Here is a 21,162-nt window from a genome sequence, read left to right as displayed (position 1 = left end):
TCTCTTCCGCTTCTTCCTCAGTGATTCAAAAACTGCATTGCTAAATTATGCTAGGGGCAGAGTTCACCCTACCACATTCCACATGCTGACCCAGAACCGCCCTTCCTCCCGCAGCGCTGAGCTCATCTGGGTGCCCGCGCATTCGGGAAACCCTGGCAATGAGGCCGCCGATTCTTTAGCCCGAGGGTCGAGAAACCGGGCACAGGTGGATCTCATGGAGGGTTTCTCGAAGGAGCGTGCGTGTACCTTTGCTGAGCTCACTGCGAATGCTCGTGCTGAAAGGCAAATATACCCAACCCCCCACACTTCCCTTACTACCAGGGAACAGCACCTATGGCGCCGTCTGCAAACGCGGACTTTACCTACCCCCTCCCTCCTCTCCCACTACCGACCCACCCCATCTTCCTGCCCTCTGTCGAGCAACTCGCAATGCACCGAGGGCAAACCTAACCCACATTCTCCTGGCCTGTCCGTCTTCTCCTCCTCCTGGCGGGTCGGTGCCACTTAAAACCTGGGAGGACCGGGAGACCTCGCTACGCTCCACGGACCCGGCAAGGCAGAAGATCGCCGCCCGCCGGGCTGCCAGCGTCATGGACTTATTAGACATGAACGTTTGAGTGTGGTGGGGTCGCGCGGGGACCCAGGGGGCCTGGGAGGTCCTGAATTCCCTTGCAATAAAGTTTTTTCGACTCGACTCAGCCATTACAAATCGTACAGTTTCAGTGCCAAGCTAAACAAATCTGAAATAGCTCGACTGCACGCGCAGCTGAGCACGGCACAAAATCGTTCGCCGGAATGCAGACATTCGCACAGCAAGCAGCTTGTTACGTCACGGCTCGTGAGTGCGCCAGTGTTGCCCGACTGTCAGGCCACTCACGTGTTCATAAATATACTGAACTATAAATTAAGTGCTCGACCAAATGCGCTAAAATGTCGCCAACTTGCTTGTGAACGTCGACATCGTTGCCGTGGCTGGGAATCTATCCCGCACCTTCGGGTTTAACAGCACGACGCACTACATGCTATGCTACCACGGTGGTTTGATCAACGTCCGCGTGCGTATACATAACGCGGACTGCCAAAACCTCGGTGAACATTTCACGCAGCTTCCCCTGGTCTCCTTTTTTTTTTCCTTTTTTTTTTTTGTTTTGCTGCAGAAGTGGGCAGCGCGACATCGACGTAGCCCGGATTTATCAATGGAGGCTGGTTCGCCTGCACTACCTTGACACATATGCCATTACGATGCCAGAAAATGATGACGACGGAGTCGCCATCACGGCACAGCACCGTATCTTCGACGCCGTATGCATAGAAATGTAGTGCGTTTTCGAGTGCTTTCCCGTGAACGTAGAATTCAGGCAAAGATTTTTTTTTTTTTTTCAAAACAATATCGCAGCATGACAGGCGCCATGGCTGGGCGAGCGGCTTGGTTATGCCGCGCATCACCGCCACGCGCCCTTTTAAAGACGATAGTCTTTCTTGGGGAACCTACACGCAGAAATTTTGGTCTGTCTGTATGTCTGTTTGTGGATGGATGGATGGATGGATGCTATGAGCGTCCCCTTTATAACGGGGCGGTGACAAGTGTGCCACCAGGCTCGACAAAAAAAAATACCTTTACTCACCTTTTTCTTAGTGTTGGTCTAGTGTCTTTACTTCAATTAAAACTATCTTACTCCGAGAAAAAAAAACTTCAGTTTTCGGCTCCGTTCTCTGCCCTTTACGGTAGAATGTCCTTATTTTTTTCCAATACTTATTTTTGTCCTTTCTCTCTCATTTTCTGCCACCAATACTCTAACCATCTCTTACTTATTTCAATCGCGGGTGTGTTCAGCTTTCCATTGTCACTAAAACCCAAGGCGTCATGTAGGCTCGTGCCCAAACGTACACCTGGGTGGATGTCTCCACATTCAATCAAAACATGCTCCGCCGTTTCCTTATCTTCCCCGCAGCACGTGCATTGTACTTCTTCTTTACTGAATCTCGCTTTATAACTACCCGTTCTAAGGCAACCCGATCTCGCTTCAAACAGCAAAGCGCTTCCCCTTGAATTATCATACAATGCCTCCCTCCTTATTTCATTTTTGCCCTTTCGGTAGTTACTCAAAGCCGGTTTTTTCTCCATAGCTGCCGTCCAGTAAATCCTATCCGCCTCTCTGACTTTTCGCTTAACGCTCTTTGTTGACAATGTTGCTTACACTACCAGCCGTATATTTACTAGTGAGCCTCCTAGTTCTTTTTCTCCACTGTGTGTCCACGCTCTTCCTATACAAATAACGGAACACCTTCTCTGCCCATCTACTCTCCTTCATATTCCTTAGCCTTTCTTCGAACCTTATTTTGCTCTGAGCCTCCCTCGCCTCAAAACCTGCCCATTTGTCGTCTTCCCGTGAGCACCCAACGCGAGGCGTCCCACAGTCCTTTGATTTATATCCATTCCCGATTGCAACTCTGCCCTCATGCACACCACTGAGTTCCCAAAAGTAAGCCCAGGAACCACTATACCTTTCCACAGACCTCGAAGCACCTCGTACCTATTGTATCCCCACAACGCTCTGTGCTTCATTATTGCAGCATTCCTCTTTCCTTTTGCTGCTGAGGCTTTTTCCTGTACCTCTATGTACCTGTCACCCTCATTTATCCATACTCCGAGGTACTTGTATTCGCTCACCCTCGGTATTTCTTGGCCCTCTATTGACACCGCCTGATCACAAGGATCATTGAATACCATCAATCCACATTTTGTTACACTAAATCCTAGTCCTAGATCCTAGATTACACTAAATCCTAGTCCCTTCCCTTCCGCATATATCCGCCAGCTGCTGTATATCCTCTCGACTGTCAGCAAATAAGACAATATCGTCAGCATAAAATAATCCTGGAAGCTTCTGCTCAGTCATCACGCTGCCCTGTTTGTGTGACAGATTAAAACCAAAGTTGCTACCTTCTAGCGCTTTTCCATATTCACCATGTACAGCATGAATAACAGTGGGGACAAAGGGCATCCCTGTCTCAGCCCCTTGCTAATCTCAACGTTCTCTTTGCTACTCATTCCTTCCCATTCTATGCAAATTGTATTGCAAATCGAAAGCTGTATACAGTCGTCGCCCATGCCCATTCCTTTCAATATATCCCACAAAATTTCCTGATTAACGTTGTCGTACGCCCCCATTGATGTCTAGAAAAGCCATGTACAAGGGCCTATTTTCCATTTTAGATATTTCTATACACTGAGTGATAACAAACAGGTTATCGTCTAACCGCATGTCGACTCGAAATCCATTCTGGAGTTCTCCCAAAATATGGTTGTGTTCTGCCCACTTTTCTATTTTCATTTTTACTGCTTGTATCGCCAACGTGTATAGTACCGATGTAATCGTTAGTGGTCTATACGAGCGAATGTTATCCTTTTCTCCCTTGCCTTTATAGATTAAGTTCATTCTACTTTTTCACCAACTATCCGGTATTTGCCTGTCCTTTAAGCATTTCTCTACAGCTTTCAGCAGTGCTTCTTTAGTGCTATTTTCCAGTTCGTTAATGAGGCTAACGGGAATCCCATCTAAACCCGCGGCAGTGCGCTTTGGAATTTTTCCTTCAGCCTTTTTCCAGTTGAAATTCTCCAGTACTAGCTCTTCCTCGGTTGCTCTCTCCGCCACACATTTACTCACTGCGCAAGTCCCCTGGACGCTCTTTTTAAACGAATCGGCTGTTACCTTTCGGATGTAACCTAGCGCTTCGTACCCTTCCAATTGATTTCCTCCTTCATCTACAATATGTTGTTGCGTTGTGACAGACTTCCTACCTAGCGCCTTTATGTGGCTCCAAAATATCCTAGGTGTGGCCTCCTTTTTTTTCGTGAATCTCTGTCACCCAGCGTTCACTTTCACCTTTAATTTTTGCCTCGACCAATTTCTGTACAATGGATTTTTTCTCTAGATATATTTCCCATATTTCGTTGACTTCGTTCTGCGGTCGCTTGTCCTTTTTTGCCCTTCTATGATTCCGTGATGCTTCACGCCGCTTCTCGATCGCTTCCCGGATTTCCTTGTTCCACCAACTTTTTGGCTTCCTCTTTCCTTTCCAGCAAATAGTTTTCTCCTCTCTCCCTATCTCTTTCGTCATTAGATCTAACAGCTCACTGTACTCCCAGTCCTTGCCTGGTAATTTGCCTACTTCTTCCTCGACTATTGTGGCTATATTTATTATTTGTTTGTCATTTAAATACGAGGTGCCAGACTTTGAGTCTATGCTCTCACTTCCAGTTTTATATCCTATTTGTAATGTTATCCGTTTATGATCAAATCAAATCAAATCAAATTTATTGGTCTTGTGAAAAATATAGTACATTGCAGGTAAATATGCAGGAGGAGGTCCCAAGGTACCGCAGGCGGGACCTTGGAAAACTAAACTAAGAAAAGCGAAGAACTGCTTGTTATAAGTGTTACTAGTAAGAAGTACATTACTAAATAGTCAAACTACACACAAACCAACTTCACAAAATTAGATATGTACATCCATTATACACTGAATAAACACTTTTTCAATTTTCCTTTAAATACATGAATGTGCTACTCAAGCTTTTAATCCCTTCCTCGTCCATTCTCATTTCTCTCAGTTTGTGATAAATTCCTTCAGACATGAGACAATAATCAATACTTGACTGTTTGGTTCCGACTTCCCACGTGATCTGGCCGTCACATTTAGGCCCCGTGTTAACTATCTCCAGACTATGTTGCTCGCAGAAATCCAGTAATAACTTCCCATTGGTGTCTGAATATCCGTCAAGGTCGTGTATGTGGGCATTCATGTCCTCTAGAAGGATGATTTCGGCCCCATTACCAAATTCCTTAATATCCTCACTCATGCAATCCACTATCTCCTGATTCTTTTCTCTGCAGTTATTTCCCGTCCACAAGTAGGCAACCCCTAGCCACGTTTTGTCTGTCTGTCACCCGATTCACCCACCCGGCTAAAGTTGAACGGCTTGCTTACCGCCCACCCATCTTCAACTGGTACGGCTGTTTACACTTGTGAACGTTGTCGATCAAAAAATAAATATTACGCATATCTGAGGTGCAACGTCACTAGGTAAGTATTAGGTGGTGTGTTCCTTTAATAGAAAATACATAGATACGTAATTCTAAAGAACCTAGTTTCTTAAGCTGCGCTGAATATGCGACGCGCCGACGAAAGCCCTCTGCCACGGAGGAAGGAAAGAACTTTCCTTCTCCGTGCCCTCTGCACAAGCTCGTTTCCTGACGTATTGCCAGATGGCGCCCATATCTCACGCAGCGTAGAATTACTGCATATGCTACCTTCAGGTAGCAGAGTTTCGCATCTGTTTTCCAAACGCCGCTAGCAGCCATGCGTTGCGGAGAAGCTGACGCCGGGGCCAATTTTCGTATTTCTCGATGGCGCCGCTGCAGGGAACTGGATTGACAGTAGTGATTCACATTAAAGTAAATCACCAGTCTTCGACACGCCAAACATGTCGACCGGTGACCCGGTAGGCATGTCGCCTGCAAAAACGGAGTGAGTCTTCGCGATATAGCCATGGTTGCTAGCCAGACCTATGCGCAACTCTGCTATCCAAAGGTAGCACATACAGTAACTCTAACGCAGCGCTCCTCTATCGTCTTTCGACGACATTTGCAGCGAAGCACGCAGATACGCGGCCAATTTTTTCGGTGCGCCGCCTATCCAGCGCTGGTCTCCCGTAGGAACGCAGTCGTCGCGACCGCACAGGAATCGCGCCGCAATAAACCAGCAGCACTAAACCACAGCCACTGACTCACCGCACGTGTTCTCTGGCAGTATCGCATCAAATGCTTGTCTTTTCGTTGTAGCAGCAAACTCCATTACGCTTCTTGCGCGCCGCGGTGAAACTTCACCGTGCAACCTAAAGCAGAGTATAGTAGACAATATCCATGAACTTGTGGGCTTTACAGTCCGTGAACTATTCAGGAAAGCCAGGCACATCGAAGTGTCACTCGTTTATTCAGCTTTCAAGAAAAAACCTAATACATGCTGGACTTCAGTTCACGTAGTGACGTTAATTACCACATTCTGGCTACTGTGTTAAACAGGCTGATGTGCTAAACTGGCAAATATATTTCAAGCGATGCCTCTAACAGCGTTACGAAATCGAGAAATGCACCGTTTTGATTTCTAACTGAAGTGACTCAATGTAGACGTGACGGGCAGACCCTCATTGTCTAACTTCTAGTGATTCTCTTCTCGTCTATTATTTCTGTGCCCTTTTTTTAACATATCATCCCTGCTTCAAATAGCAAACTAAACTTGCGTCTTTATGACCTTCAAATCCTTTGCTTCTTATTATGTTGTAGTTCTCCCAGCCTTTTCAGTCCTGAACTTGTTTTGCTCCTGGACCTGTAATATTTGTTCGTCGTACGACAATCGCTACTTTGTACAATACGTTTTCTTTTTCAGTCGACATCACGCTAGTGTTCAGACATATGCGCCTATTGTTTCTCCCCTATAATTGAAGTTAACTTAAAGTTAACGCTCGTCAGCGTTAACTTTAAGTGGCTTGTGGGGGCCAGTGACTATCTCGGGAGCTCGGCACAAAGTAGAATAAAAGTCTGAAAACTCTGCTTTCAATGACACTTTCAGAAGAAAAGTATAAAAAGTGACATCTTTATGCAGCGTGGCTGAAAGGACAAAGCTCAAAGGGCAGTGGTCAAAGGCCAAGCAAGCCACAATGGCGAAACGATTCAGCCAATTTCCATGCATTGCGCTTCCTGTTACTCGTAAAATTTTGCATCATTCACGGATAGATAGGAGTATTACAATATCTTTTTGGGTAAGCGATTGTAGACTTCCGTATAGTATTACTTAAGCCGGATTAAACATCATATTCGAGTTATGTGCAACGGCCACGGATTCATCAGAAACAAAGAAGCATCCACATAATCTGAGAATTGGGAAACGTAACACGGAAATCAAAGTAAACGTGTGCTATCGTGAAGGCCGCTACTTGTTAGTAGGCAGTTTTAGAATAGGGTACGCAAAGATAACGTTCGTTGGGCAAGTAAGCCATTTTCGTCACTTAGCGTGGGCACCCAAGAGGATAGCGTATGACGCCTGCGCAGTGACGACAAACACTAACGCAAAGCTTTGTGCACCCTATCCTAAAACTACCTATGGTCGGTTACAACCTAAGAATAAGTACAAGCTCCGCCCCAGAACTGCAGCACGCCTGCCATTCATCTGTGCAAGAGAGTCGTGCTAGATGGTTTCCGATCTAACAGTAAGCACTTTTTCGTTGTTAATCTAAACACTACGCATACTAAAAATTAAAAGTTCTTTGTTCCTACCTCAAATATTACGTTTGGTTGACCAGTGGTGCCGGAATATTTTCTGAAATTTGGCAGGAAGTTCAGGTTTTGGACCGAAAGCCAGCGACGCCAACATGTGTCTGTATTGGAAAGTATACCCTACCTGAATAACGTGAAAAGTGCTTGACTTCATAGACATGAGCAAGTGCAATTGGACGGGGCGGTCGAGCTGGCAGGCTCTGTGTAGCGCTGTTTGTTCCTGCGTGTTGAAGGAGGCACCTCGCGATCTCATGCGGTAACCCGGCAGCCTTCCGCGACGGATCTTCGCCAGTTTCTCGCAGGCTTTCGGTGAGGTTTTCCCTCTTTTTTGACGCTCTTTTCTTTTTCAGGATAGGCTAGCTTTAACCTCAGTTTTTTTCTAGGGTAGGCTAGCCAGTCCTGTGCGCTGCCGCCTCGTGGTCTCTACCGCGATGGCGGCCCCTCAGCAGCTTCGGCCGCTGACGTTCTACGGTCGTGTTCCTAAGGGCACGACCAACGTTGACATCTGCAAGGAGCTCGTGAAGCGGTTCTCGCCAAACGAGCTCAAGTGTGTTCAAGACTTTGGAGCCGGCAGATTTGAAGTTGCCTTTGCGAACATGGCGGCAGTTGAGCGTTTCCTCGCCAAGTCTGTCGTCACGGTTCGTAATGTAGAAGTTAAGTTCGAGTACCGCGGTGTTCGGGTGAAGACCGTGCGCGTGTTGGGCTACCCAGCCGATGCCAGTGACTCCGCGCTCCTTAACGGGTTGGCGGCGTACGGCAAAGTGCTTGGTGTAGACTACGAGCACGTTCCGGATTTTAAGAGTGTCCTGACAGGCAACCGACGCCTACGTGTCGAGATGGCGCGACCTGTTCCCAACCTCCTTCCGGTGGGGAGCAGGATCGATCGTCCAGTGAGAGTACGACGGCGTCGTTCGCCTGTGTCGTAGGTGCTTTTTCCCGGGGCACCACGCAGCTGACTGCAAGGTCCCACAGTGCGAGCGTTGCGCTGAGTTCGGGCACGCCCGTTGCGAAGCAGTATGCAAACGCTGCGGTGAGGACCATGATGTCTGCCTGCAAGGTGCGCACGTATTCGTCCGTCGCTGCGCGTGCTCCTGCTCGTGTTTCTTCTACACAGGTGACGAGCGGTGCAGCTGAAAGCCAGGAGGCGCCTTCGAAGGGTCCCGAGGGCTCCCCCCTGCCAGAGAGGGAGCCAGTTGGTGCAGAGGCTCCCGGAGGGGGCGAGCAGGGTCGGAGGCCGGAGTTAGCTGAGGCTTCCGCCCCTTCCGCCGTCTTGCCGCCGCTGGTCGCTCCTACGGACGTGCCTGCGGCCCCTGCCGACGTGCCTGCAGTCCCTGCTGACGCGCCTGCAGCCGAGGAGGACCGGGAGCAGGCATTGGATGCGGAGGCGTGGAGGGTGGTTCGAGGAAAGAAGCGCCGGGCGCGGTCCAGGGACTCTTCACGCGAGCGGCCGGCGGCGGCTGCGCGCGGAGGACCCGGTGACTTGGAGGAGGGCCTGCCTGGCGTGAAGCGCACCGCAGCGACGGATTCGGACGCGGAGTCAACCCAGTCCACCGTCAAGGGCAGTACCGTGGGTGAGAAGAGCTTCTCTTCTTGCCCCTTCTGTAGTCTAGGCAGTTGTGGTGGTGATTGTTCACCCATGTCTGACCGAGTGTACTCGTCCACACACGAGGACTCCTCCTCTGACGAGGAGGGTTCTCATTAGCTTTCCACGGTAGCTTTCAGTGGGGCTAGTATTCTCAGGTACTAGCCTTCCCCATTTCTCCCCCCCTTTTTTTCTTGTTTTCTAGCTCTCCTAGCCCCTTCTTGTTCCTAGCCTTGTCCCCCCTTTTTCTTTCATCATGGCTACTCCTTCTTTAACTATAGCTACTTTCAATTGTCGTGGGATTTCTCGAGCAGCTAAACAGGCTGAGGTTATTCACTTAGCTCGGTCTCGAAAAATAGACATCCTCGTTTTACAGGAAACATTCGTGTCTAGACTTGGTCAGATTTACAACTTTGACAGACAGTTTGGCACCAAATCCTACTGGAGTTATGGCGCGGCGCATTGTCGGGGGGTCGCCATCATTTTGATGGCACGATTCACCGGCTCTGTGCTTCGTCACGCCAGGGATTCGGAGGGCCGCGTTCTGTCAGTGGATCTTGACTCTGGTATTCGGATTGTGAACATTTATGCTCCCACTCGAGGGAAGGAACAAAAGGATTTCTTTCCCTCGTTAGATCCATATTTGGTTGGCCCTTCTCGAATTATTTTAGTCGGCGATTTTAACTGTGTCCTCGAACAAGTGGATCGCGTTTCCCTTAAGGGAACTCCAAAGTATAGAGACAGGAAAGGCGACTTAGAGCTGCGGGAGCTTGTTGATGAGCTCGGACTGGTCGATGCCTGGCGCACCCTTCGCCCTGTACAGTCAGGAATGACCTGGACAGGGAGGGGCAGCCGATCAAGGATCGACCGTTTTTATGTCTCGCCATCGCTCGTTCTTAGCATGCATTCCTCTTGGTTGTGTTCTTCCGCTTTGAGTGACTATTGCCTCCTTGCTTTGAGATTCGCCGATTCCAACCTCGTAGCACAGGGCAAGAGACCGTGGCGTCTGAACCCACGGCTCTTAAAAGATAAGGAAGCCGCTAAAGATGTTGCTGGTATCAAATTTTTCGGATACGAATCGAATACGAATATCCACCTTCGAATATCGAATATCAAAGGAAAAATGCCTCCACAGTAACAACATTTTATTTAACATGTAGCTATTTGAAAAAAAAAAAAAACATTAGGAGCCTGACTGGCAACACAACATACACTGCTATCTCTAGAACACAATGTCCAGGCTAGCACAACGCACACCACAACACAAGCAAATATCACGGCACAATGAAAGTAATGACTACATGTTATCCTGAATAAATACGAGTTGCTCGACATGATCAGGCAGCAGGCGCTCCCTTGTAACAGATACAACCCCCCCCCCCCCCTGCCACTGAAAAGGCATGCTCCCTTGGAACAGAAGTGGCTGGTATAGGGAGTTACATGGGGCAAAGCTTTGCCAGACTGCGGTTTCTGAAGGTGCCCAGAGTCCGCCACCAGTCACGTGGGTCACTGTCTTTCTTCAGAAGTGGTCCCGCATAGTGAACGAGTGGTAGTGCGGCACGTTACGGCCGCATAATATTGAAAATGTACGGTTACATGATCGCCAACAGCGCTGCACTTTGGAGATGTACCAGCAATAAATCATACGTATTGGGGCGCTCGCCGCAGGCAGATATCGTGCCTCCGTGTTCTTACGATGTTTATCGCTCCTCTCGGCAACGTTTTTAGCGATACGAACGCAGCAGAAATGTGGAAGACGAGTTATTTTATGTATGATAATCAAATCGCATATTCGAATTTTTCGAATATTCGAAGTTATTGAATATTCGAAACTTTTCGAATACACGATTTTCAAATCGAATACGAATATTTCGAATTTAATATTCGACGAATATTCGAAACTTTCGAATATAATTCGCACACCCCTAGTTGCTGGACTTCTTTGCCGTTCGCTGCTAGATGGACAGGACTTAGGCGGCAGCGAATGGGATGCGGTGAAGGCCAGTGTCGCGGAGTGCTTTCGGGAGTGGGGCAAGCGGCGGGCACACGAGGAGCGTGCTGAGATCAAAATCTTCTCAGACGCTATCCTCCTGCACTCAAAGCCGCTGTCCGGTGGCCCCGGAGTAACCGCGGCCCTGACTTCGCTTCGCAAAGAACTTAGAGTCCTGCTTCAGCGACGCTGGGACCGCTTGCGAGCCACAGCGCGCGCTGAGCAGTGGGAAATGGAGGCATGGTGTAGCAGGAATGTTCTTCGTAGGCACCTAGCTCGAAAGAGAGCGGTTATGACCTCTGTCACAGATCCAAGTACTGGCAATCTTATCGAAACGCAGGACGGAGTATTGGAGCTGGCGCGGCAGTTCTACAAGAACCTATATGCCAAGCCACCTCCCTCCCCGTACTCGTTTCCTTTCGTTAAGTCCTATGAACAGGTCGATATCTGCGACTCCCCACTTGTTGAGGAGGAGCTCCTTGCAGCCCTGAAATCTATGAAGCGCAATCGCAGCCCAGGCTCGGATGGCTTGACCGTTGAATTTTACGTCAAGTTTTGGAAGGTTTTGGGGAAGCCTTTTACCACTCTTGTAAACAGGCTCCTCCGTGAGGGGATCCTGTCAGCAACTCAAAGGGAAGGGCTTATCACTCTCCTGTGCAAGGACGAGTCGAGACGCACTGACCTGAGAGCCTGGCGGCCCATCACCCTTCTGAACTGCGATTACAAGCTCGTAGCTAAGTGCCTGTCCGTAAGAGTCACTCCAGTGCTAAGCACGGTTTTGGGTCCGTACCAGGCATGTTGTGTTCCAGGGCGGTCCTGCCAGCTTCACGGCTTTGCTATCAGGGACCTGATGGAATGGGCGAATGCACGGAATCTCAGCGGCATTCTCTGCTCATTCGATCAAGAAAAGGCGTTTGATGTTATCAGTCACATGTACCTTTTCAAGGTTTTAAGAGAGGCCGGCTTCAGCGGCCAGTTTATCAGTATGGTTAGGGCTCTCTATTCTCGTCCCAGCTCGGCTGTTGTAATACAGGATCGCATCTCGGAGCCTTTCAGCGTGGGTCGTGGAGTTAGGCAGGGGGACCTAGAGTTACTGTATATGCTACCTTTAGGTAGCAGAGTTGCGCATCTGTCTTCCAACGCCGCTAGCAACCATGCATTGCGGAGAAGCTGCCGTTTGGGCCAATTTTTTTATTTCTCGACGCCGCCGCTGCAGCGAACTGAACTAACACGTCGCCATCGGCAGCCAATGTTTATCGCCGGTCTTCGACACGCCAGACAGGTTAATCGGCGTCACGGTAGGCATGTCGCCTGCAAAAACGAAGTGCGACTTCACCGCATAGCTGTGGTTGCTAGCCAGACCTATGCGCAACTCTGCTACCTAAAGGTAGCATATACAGTGACTCTAGGGGGACCCGCTCTCACCTGCCCTCTATGTGCACGCGTTTGAGCCGCTCCTGCAGAGGCTTTCCAGTGACAACAGCATAGGTAGGTTTCCCCTTCCACCAGGTTCCCCTCCTGTCGCACTGTTCGCTTACGCAGATGACATCTCCATTGTCGTCCCTGACGAGGCCACAGTTTGCACCGTCCTGGACGTCATGGAGGGGTACTGCTCGGCGAGCGGAGCCAGGATAAACAGGTTCAAGAGTGTAGTCATGTATTTGAACTCCGCTCCTTCCAGTCTGCGTCCTGTTCACGGCTTACCCGTGCAACAACGCCTACGTATTTTGTGTTTCCATTTCGAACCGGAACGCCTGACTACTGAAAACTAGAGGCTGGCTAAGCAAAAGCTGACCGACAGAATTCAGGAAATCAGTGCCTTGGGATGTCCATTGACGGCCAGGGTAACGATCATTCGATCGCTGCTCTTTTCTTTTCTGACCTATGTAGCTTCCGTTATGCCGGTTGCAACCCGAACTTGGAGGGGCTCCTCTTTCGTTTCCTATGGAGTGGCTCATCTATGTATGTGGCGCGTCCTGTGATCAAGTTGCCCAGGAATAAGGGAAGACTCGGAATTCCCGACCTGGGCATCGTGGCCACTGCGCTGCATCTCAGATGGACACGGGTAGCTCTCGAATCGGATATGCTCCTAACTCGAAGCTTTGCGTCGTTTTAGGGGCGAAGCTCCTTAAGGCGGCACCCGTTCGTCCCTCGTAGTCGTAGTCGTAGTGCGTAACCAGTCTTACTCTTTGACCTCCAAGGTGGTGCCGGTGGGAGATTTTTCCTGTGCGTTGTTGAACAATAAAAAATTCGCAGCGTTAGGTAAAAGCCGACTTCTTCTGTCTCTCATTCCCATTAGCAGCCATTCTTTACCTCCAAGGTAGTGCCTGGTGAGATTTCTCCTATGCGTGATTAAACAATAAAAATTTTGTTCAAAACGCCGTTGATTGATGAAATAAACCAACGAAAGAGGCCAGATGTTTTCTAAAGCAATGGTTTTCTAAACAATGAAAATTCACAGCGTACATGTAAAATTAAAGTGAGCTGCAAGTCGTCATAACTCATCGAACCTTTAGTAGAAACGCACCCGATCTCACGTCGGTGATGATGTACTGGGCAGAATTCACGGAAGATTCACGGTTTGCCGATGAACCTCCGCAGCTTCGCCCACTCATCATCATTCACTCCGTGGATATGCTGTGATTTTTTTTTCCTGAGCACACGACTGCGGATGTTCTCGCCGGAGGCATTCTCTAACTCAGTGCCTCGGGCGGGAACTCCTTCACCCTTCTATGCGGGGGCCGCCTCCACTCTGGCTCGTCTCCGTGAGGCCAACCCAGGAATAGAGCTAGATCCTCTCGAGCTCCATGATCTAGTCGACTTACTCACACCGGACCTCCCGGCCCACTGTGTGAGATATGACCTGTCCCGCCACAGTCCTAACTGGAAGCTCATCACTGCCAGTTTTCTGGATGCCAAGCGCTCTACATTCATGTACCGCCTGGCAAGAGGGTGCCTGCCCATAACATTCAGGCCCTTCACGAAAATCCCTACCAGAGGAATGTGTCCGTTTTGTGGCAGTACGGAGGACTTGGTTCACATCTTCTCTCAGTGTGCACTCCCAGCAGCCCTCCTTCAAAGGATAGCTAGCTTGTATGGCCACCCCGGAGTTCCATTCGAAACCGTTCGGTTTTTGCATCCCCTGCCTGCGCAGGCGGTTAACCAGTACGTGCTTCTTCTCGTCGAGTGCTCTTACCAAGTTTGGGTGGCACGGTGCGCTGCCGTTTTCGATGGGAGGCAGCCTGGTCTTCATGAAGTACTTGCAAAAGTGCGGAAGGAGATCTGGTTTGTTCTCCACCGGGAATGGCAGCGTCTGGGCGTTAAGAAGTTTCTCGAAACCTGGCACCGTCCAGCAGTCATCTTTAGTGAGTCAGGAGGGCAGATCACCATTAACTTTTAAAGATGGCTCTCTCTAAGGTACACCGATCTGGCCTAGCGTGCCAGTCACTTGTGTCTGCGGAACCAACAGCCCGAGCCGGTCTGGGTGCATGCGACTTCTGTTGCTACACCGCGGTGATGACGGTCGAGGTTTCCGCTGTTGCTTACCCGGGCTCTGCATGCGCCCGGGTAATCCAGTCGCCTTGTTGGGCTCCGCCCACGAGGTCCATGTCGGTCGTTTCCGTTCTGTGCTCGGCGACTCTGTTCGCTGCAACGAACGGCGGCCCCCTTGTCCGAGTAGGACACCGCTGGCTTTCGGCCACGCGGTACTCCCTGGGTACGTCTAGTCTGTGTGCGGCGACTAAGGTTGCCGCGCCAAACGGGAGCCCCTATGCGGTCGCAGTTCAGTGCGCGACGATTGGACTCGTCGAGCCGAACTGCGCCCCCCCCCCCCCCCGTCCGGGCAGGACCCCGCCGGCTTCCGGCCGTGCGGTATTTCGCCGGTACGTCTGTTTTGTGCACGGCGACTGAAGTTGCAGCACCAAACTGTAGCCCCATGGCCGAGTCTCTCTGGCGTGGGGCCGTGAGACTGGCTACGTCTGTTTGGCGCTTTGCGCCGAGCGGTAGCCCCCTTGTCCGGGCAGGGACCGTCTTTCCGAAACAAATCTTCCCCTCCTCAACCAGGGGGGGAGGCGGTACCGGGATAGACGTACGGATGATGATGGGTTGATGAGTGTCGTAGAACTCTGGGACAAAGCGCCTCCGGGTGCCTACGGGTGCCGCGTCTCTACAGTGTACTAGAATGGGGCAGTGGGCTCACTGCCGTATCCCTGCGCCGCGCCGCCATGGCCCTCTTCGCGTCGACAGCCTGGGCGCCCGCCAGGGGTGCTGCCGCCAGTTTCTCCTGAAAACTTCTCTTGCGGGGTGCGAAGCGCGTCCGGTCGGGGTTACGCTGGTTACGATGTAGTAGATGCAGTTCCGGGGGGATCAACAAACGCGGAGTTGAAGGCGGTAAGAGGGCCATCACAATGACACTTAAAAGAGACAAAAAAAAAATGGAGGGAGGAGGGGGTCGAGCATTTTATTCTTCTTTTAAGCTGATTCCCCTGCAGCGCATGTTCACGCCATTCATTCGTTTGAAGGACCTTTGTCGATCGGCACCACGCGTGCCGCTTTGCTGCACTTACGTATGCTTGTTTTTTGGAAGGATCGGCATTTGTGTCTGTCCGCAAACTGCAACTGTCTCAAAGACAGTCCGCCGCTGCATCTGGACGGGAGGGACGCGCTACAGCCTCCGGCGGTCGTGCACATAGGGCATGCAGCGTACGCGCAGAGAAATTGCTGGGGCAGCGTTTGACAACAAAAACAGCTGGACCCAATTGACGAAGCTAGGAGTGACCGCGTAGTCAAGTGCGGTAACAATAAAAGCAAAAAAAAAACAGGAGGGTGGTGACAGCAAAACCATACTCGTGTACAGAAAAAGGAGATGTAGAGGGGAGACTGAAGTAGCTGTCATTAGGAAGCGGAAGACCCGTGGGGATTGGGCTCCTTTTGGGATGCTCCAGTGCGTGTTAGATCAACGTCGTCGTCGGCTGTTTATTGGTCGTGACCATTTCTACATTGTTAATCATGGCAAGCATTTGCGCATAGGCCGGGGTTTGTGTAAATAAAATCAGTTCAGACGTCTATCAGGTCAGGAGGAGGAGCAAATCTGCCTGCTCATTGGCGGGTGTGCGGCTGTTCTCCTGATCTGAAAGGCACGCAAATTATTGGTAAGGGAACCACGCAATTAATACGAACGTGAAGTGATTGAAGCGCAAATCTGGAAACATATGGTTTGAACAAATGCATTACTGTATCTGTCACTATCAATGAAAAATATTGCTTATTTAAAAAATGTGGTTACTGATGTCATTCTCTCTTATTGTGAATCACACGTGTTTTATGTACGACGCATGCGCGCTTGGCTTATCAGGGAGTTAACATTATGTGGTTTCATTAAACCTGTTGCTAGTTCCAGCGAGTGTCTTCTCTTCTTGCGTAAGCGTCCGTAAGCTGGTTTTTTCGTTTCTTCAAGTATGTATACCAACAGGCCCAGCAACAGAATCTCCTATTACACAGACCAGCTCATATATGCGAATAAAAAAAAGAAAAAAAAAGTGAGGCATTGCTGTGGGGATCGAAAGGCGAGAGTGAAGTCGCTATGATCGTTACAGTGGCGGAAGGGCATTGAAAATTGTATCGATCAGCAGGACAAAAAAAAAACTTCAACCCCCCCAACTACACGCCCTATCTGTTACTGCAGCGGCTACGTGGAGGAGCATTCATCTATGCAATAGCCGCTTAAAGGGGCCCTGCAACACCTTTCTTAATTATATTGGAATAGTCTCATTATTGACGTATGACTCTTCACGAGTCATATGCCGCAAAAATTTTTCGAATCCGTCAAGTCTAAGTGGTGTTACCAAATTATAGAGATCACGTTCCGCAGCTTTCTCTCTCAACTCAACGCAGCGAGCGCGCGGAAAGCTGCGCGCGGCGTGAGGGGAGGGAGGGAGGGCGGAGGTGCGAGGAGGCGACGTCAGCGCCGGCGGCATTTTTTTCATTTTTTTCTCTCTGGCGTCTCGGCGCAACCACGTGGTCTGTGCCGCCACTTCCGGTCGGCTTGCGTCGTTCTCGTCGAGCGGAGTCGATCGCGCTGTGTATCGTGCGTGCTTGAAAACTGCGCGTCGGTTTGGTAATGTTGGGTGTGCACCTCGAACGCCGTAGTGTTTTCATCACTCTGCCAACCATGGAAGCAAACGTGCGCGCTCGTTTGGAACGAATGACAGTTGAGATCGGTTTCGGCCCATACTCCGATACACCGCTTCGTAAGACGGCACTGGCAGACGACCCCGAAGCGCCGCCATTACCGGACGCCAGCATTGTTATCGGAGACACGCTGCGCCCGTGCCTCGGTCGGTCGTGAGAACGTGCCGACGATGCAGTTCTCAGCTGACGAGGCAACACTCGAACGGCTGCCACTCTCAACGGCAACCGGCGATGGTCAAAAGCACAGAAATATTCACGTTTTCGGCACTGCGCATGGCGAAGAAAACGGAACCACGCAACTACGAGCAGACGAGCTGTCGGTGAGACCGGAAGTGCTAATATTAATGTTTGTTCGGTGTTTTTAACGCGATAACATAATATAAACGTACATATTATCTACTTATTGAACTCAAAATTAACAACGAAAGTAATAATGAGGGTGTTATCGTGATTATAACATCAGCCAATGGTGGAACTGCCGACAATCGCGTCATATTTTGCGACTAATACATCATTTGTCGAGAGAAGAGGGAGCGATTTTCAGCTGACTTTGAGAATTTATTGTAAATTCCAGGCCGTGCGCATCGCTATAATATTTGGCTCGCGTGTTCTCGAGAGCCTCGACTACCGATCGGCAGCGCTTTTTGAGCATGCTCGAAAAGTGTTGCAGGGCCCCTTTAAAACATCGCCCACCCTTCGTAAATCAGTCACAACGACAGAGTAATTTATTTCACAACTCACAGAAAAGTTGCATCAAAAGAAGCTCCGTGTTGCGCACCGTAACTTCGACTTTTCTTGCGCGCAAAACAGCAACGCGCGCTAGACGCGCCCAGCAATCCGCCGGAAAGTTTCAGGTGACGCTGGGAGCCGCATGAAGTGCGTCACGCTCCGCCACTCAGTGAGCGCACTACAAACTTCTAGAAGAACACTGTACGCGTCTCCCATCTGATAACGGTACCTGGGTGGGGCAGCGACGGCTGTGGGCGGAGCTTACGTTTATTCTTGGGCTGTAACCGACTGTAGTTTAAATAAGACTAGAGGATATTAGTTGTTGATGATGATTATTAAAGATGCTTTGCGCTTTGTAGCGGGCGAAGGGACGGAAAATCCGGTGTGTGCATGCATCCAAATGTCGCTTTGCCCGCAGTGGTAGCTCAGAGGTTAAGCTGTTTCGCTGTTAAGTCCTACGACGCGGGTGCGATTCCCGCGGCCACGGCGGCCGCATTTTGATGGGGGCGAAATGCAAGAACACCCGTGCACTTATCTTTAGGTGCACGTTAAAGAACTCCAGGTGGTCGAAATTAATGCGGTCCCCCTACGGCGTGCCTCGTGAGTCGTAATCATATCGTGGTTTCGGCACGTAATACCAAGGAATATAAACGAAATGTTGCCTATATGGCACATAGCAAGTCACTACAATAGTAGTATAGTGAAAATAATAAGGCATAGCAACAAAATTTATTTAAAAGAAGTGTACAAGTTACAACTAAAATGAAAAAGCGGACAGAAGCAAACCCGGGACATTTTCTTTAGTGCTGTTTTCTACGCTCGCGTTGGAAACACTATTTACACAATTAAAAGAGGCTCCTGATTAGTAAGATGTTGCAGCAAGATAAAAAACGTTAACGTTATATATGGTGAACAGCCACCAAAAAGCAGATGAAATATAAATCGTTCATATTCTTACATTGTCACGGAAACGCAATCGCCATGTACAATATATTTATATAATCAAGCTGCTACACACCATACTTGATGCTATTCCAGATAAAAGGTTTCACTCTTCTAAGCTCTACCAGCGCCTCCTCTATTTTTCAGTGCCTGGGCGAACGCTCTCCTCGGGCCGTCGAGCGCGCGCTCCGCGTCCGCTCGCCGCTGCCGCGTGGTGGCGCTGTGCAAGTAGACTACGAAAAGCTGGCGCTCGACGGCTGCGCGTATCACGAAGCTCACGAAATCGTGTATGCATCCGAGTTTAATTGCATTTGTGCTTCTTGCAGGCTTTCACAGGTACAGGGGGATGGAAAGAAACACGAACATAGCGGCGCGCTGTTTTCATCACGCTCTAACCGTGGTGGCAATAAAAAGATGCTAGATGGTCTTTTATTGTGTCATGGATGACGTCGTGTTATCATGAATCATCGAGGCTATAACCACTTGAAAATAGACGTGAAACAGCAAAGAACGCAGATGCCGCATGTTCGCGTGTCTTTCCATCCCCGCTGTAAGTATTCCGCAGGCAGACTGTCAGGCCGTGCTGCCAGTTCGATACTTGCACTCGAGTTTGATAGTATTCGCGTTTTATTTTCTATTTCAGTCTATTGGAACCGCCCCAATGCCTTAGTATGTCATACTGTTGTGTTCCACTCTGCAAATGGAACTGAAGGAAATCACGATTGTCTCTTTTTTATTTCCCTTTATTGATAAAGACAGAAAATCTCACAGGGTCCTTTATGCATTCATCTAAGACGACTGAAAGCAGAAAGCCATCTTCTTCTTTTTCTTCTAGTCAATGTATTGAACATTTCCTGCCTCCCTCCGAGATATTTCTGTGCCTAACGTGGTTTTCTTACAGCCTCAAGGATCGGAGGCAGTGCAAGCTTTCTGCACATCAGCGGATGCATGTACTGCCTCCGTGATCGGCCCATTTTGACCAAGCGAAGATGTAATATGACGACGTCACGTTATGTCACAAAATTTTTTGATCTGTAACGTCACGTAATTATTTTTTGCATCACTCGTGCTGACGCCGCCGACGGTCAATTTTCGCGTTTGATGAGGGATCTATAAGGCTTTCGCATTAATACACTGTTCGGCTGTCGTTCCATGAAATTCCAGCTGCCGCTGGTGTTCGGTAGAGGTGGCTTGCAGTAATTAGGCGGGATAATTGGTCTCTTAATACATCTTCAAACTACACTAGAATATGCAGCCGTCGTTTACGACGCGAAGATTTCATAGAATATAAGAAGCGGCGGCTTACGAAGGTTGCAGTAGCGTCACTCTTTGCAGACTACCCTTCACGTTTGCAGCCCAAGGTAACAACTGAATCAAGCATGGCAAGTATCCCTAAACGTGACCGTGTTGCGTCCGAACAGTCAACGAATGCATGTAGTACCAGTAGCAACGCTGCCTCGCGATCGCCGCCATGTGCATGCAGCGCTGACATTAAGTCCCGAAGCTGAAGAATCGGAGCCCATGGACACTACATGCGCTACCGGCGAAACAACCGACAATCATTATGCACATGCACATTGTCATTGGAAGCAGCTTAGTGACATTTCATGCTATTTAGCGCATGAACTCATGGCTTGCGTATAGTGGTGCTACACCTGTAGACGGTAGCATGCATGGGGGACTTAAAGCGCCCAAGCTTTCAGTATTAGCTCTTGGAAAATGCTGCTTTCGAAAATCGACTTTCAGACAGTCAATAACCGACTCTCAGTCAAGCGAACATAACGGTGACAAAAAAATTTTCTGCGCATCACTGGCATGCGCTCTCTGGAATCGGGCTAGCAGACGACGCGCGAGCGTCTCGATCAAATAGCCGCGAAAGACGCATGCCTTCGAAATGAGCTGATTGCCCAGAACGACAAGTGCTTCATGATTCCAGTTTACAAGTTTTCAATATACTATAAACAATGCGAATACAGCCGAAAACTGAACCATATAGCAGCTTCGAATGCAGCCACGGAATTCGTTTCCGCGAGCGACGACGCGCGGCTGGTCTACTACGGTGGCGGCGCCCGGCGGCTAAAAGCCGCACTAACGCCGACGGTCGGTTCCCATTGCGCTTCGCTCCTTCGCCCAGGCACAGAGAAATAGAGGAGGCGCTGGCTCTACTAAGAGCCAGCTCTTAGCACGTGTCACTTCAGCGTGGCACAGAATGCCTTAGACCATGCAATGCACAATAACGTTCGCGTGTGCTCGAAGGCCCGACTTAGGCCTTATGAGTGGGCCTGAGCCCAACCCGGCACGCAGCCTTAAGCCCGGGCCCGCACTTTCAAGCCCGAGCCCACCCCGAGCCCGCCGGAAAACGCTTCGGGCGGCCCGGCCCCGCCCGCGGCCGG

General features: G+C 49.8%; 1 protein-coding gene across 1 annotated transcript in view; it reads left to right on the top strand.

Moving 5' to 3' along the window:
- Window positions 1-21,162, top strand: part of LOC119401398 (zinc metalloproteinase-disintegrin-like atrase-A) — a 45,845-nt gene that overhangs the window by 22,754 nt on the left and 1,929 nt on the right. The gene's annotated exons all lie outside the window — the stretch shown is intronic.

This window comes from Rhipicephalus sanguineus, chromosome 8 (genome assembly GCF_013339695.2).
Source record: "Rhipicephalus sanguineus isolate Rsan-2018 chromosome 8, BIME_Rsan_1.4, whole genome shotgun sequence".
NCBI classification, from domain to species: domain Eukaryota; kingdom Metazoa; phylum Arthropoda; class Arachnida; order Ixodida; family Ixodidae; genus Rhipicephalus; species Rhipicephalus sanguineus.
Note: the sequence above shows the minus strand (reverse complement) of the source record. Positions and strands in the feature narration are given on the sequence as shown.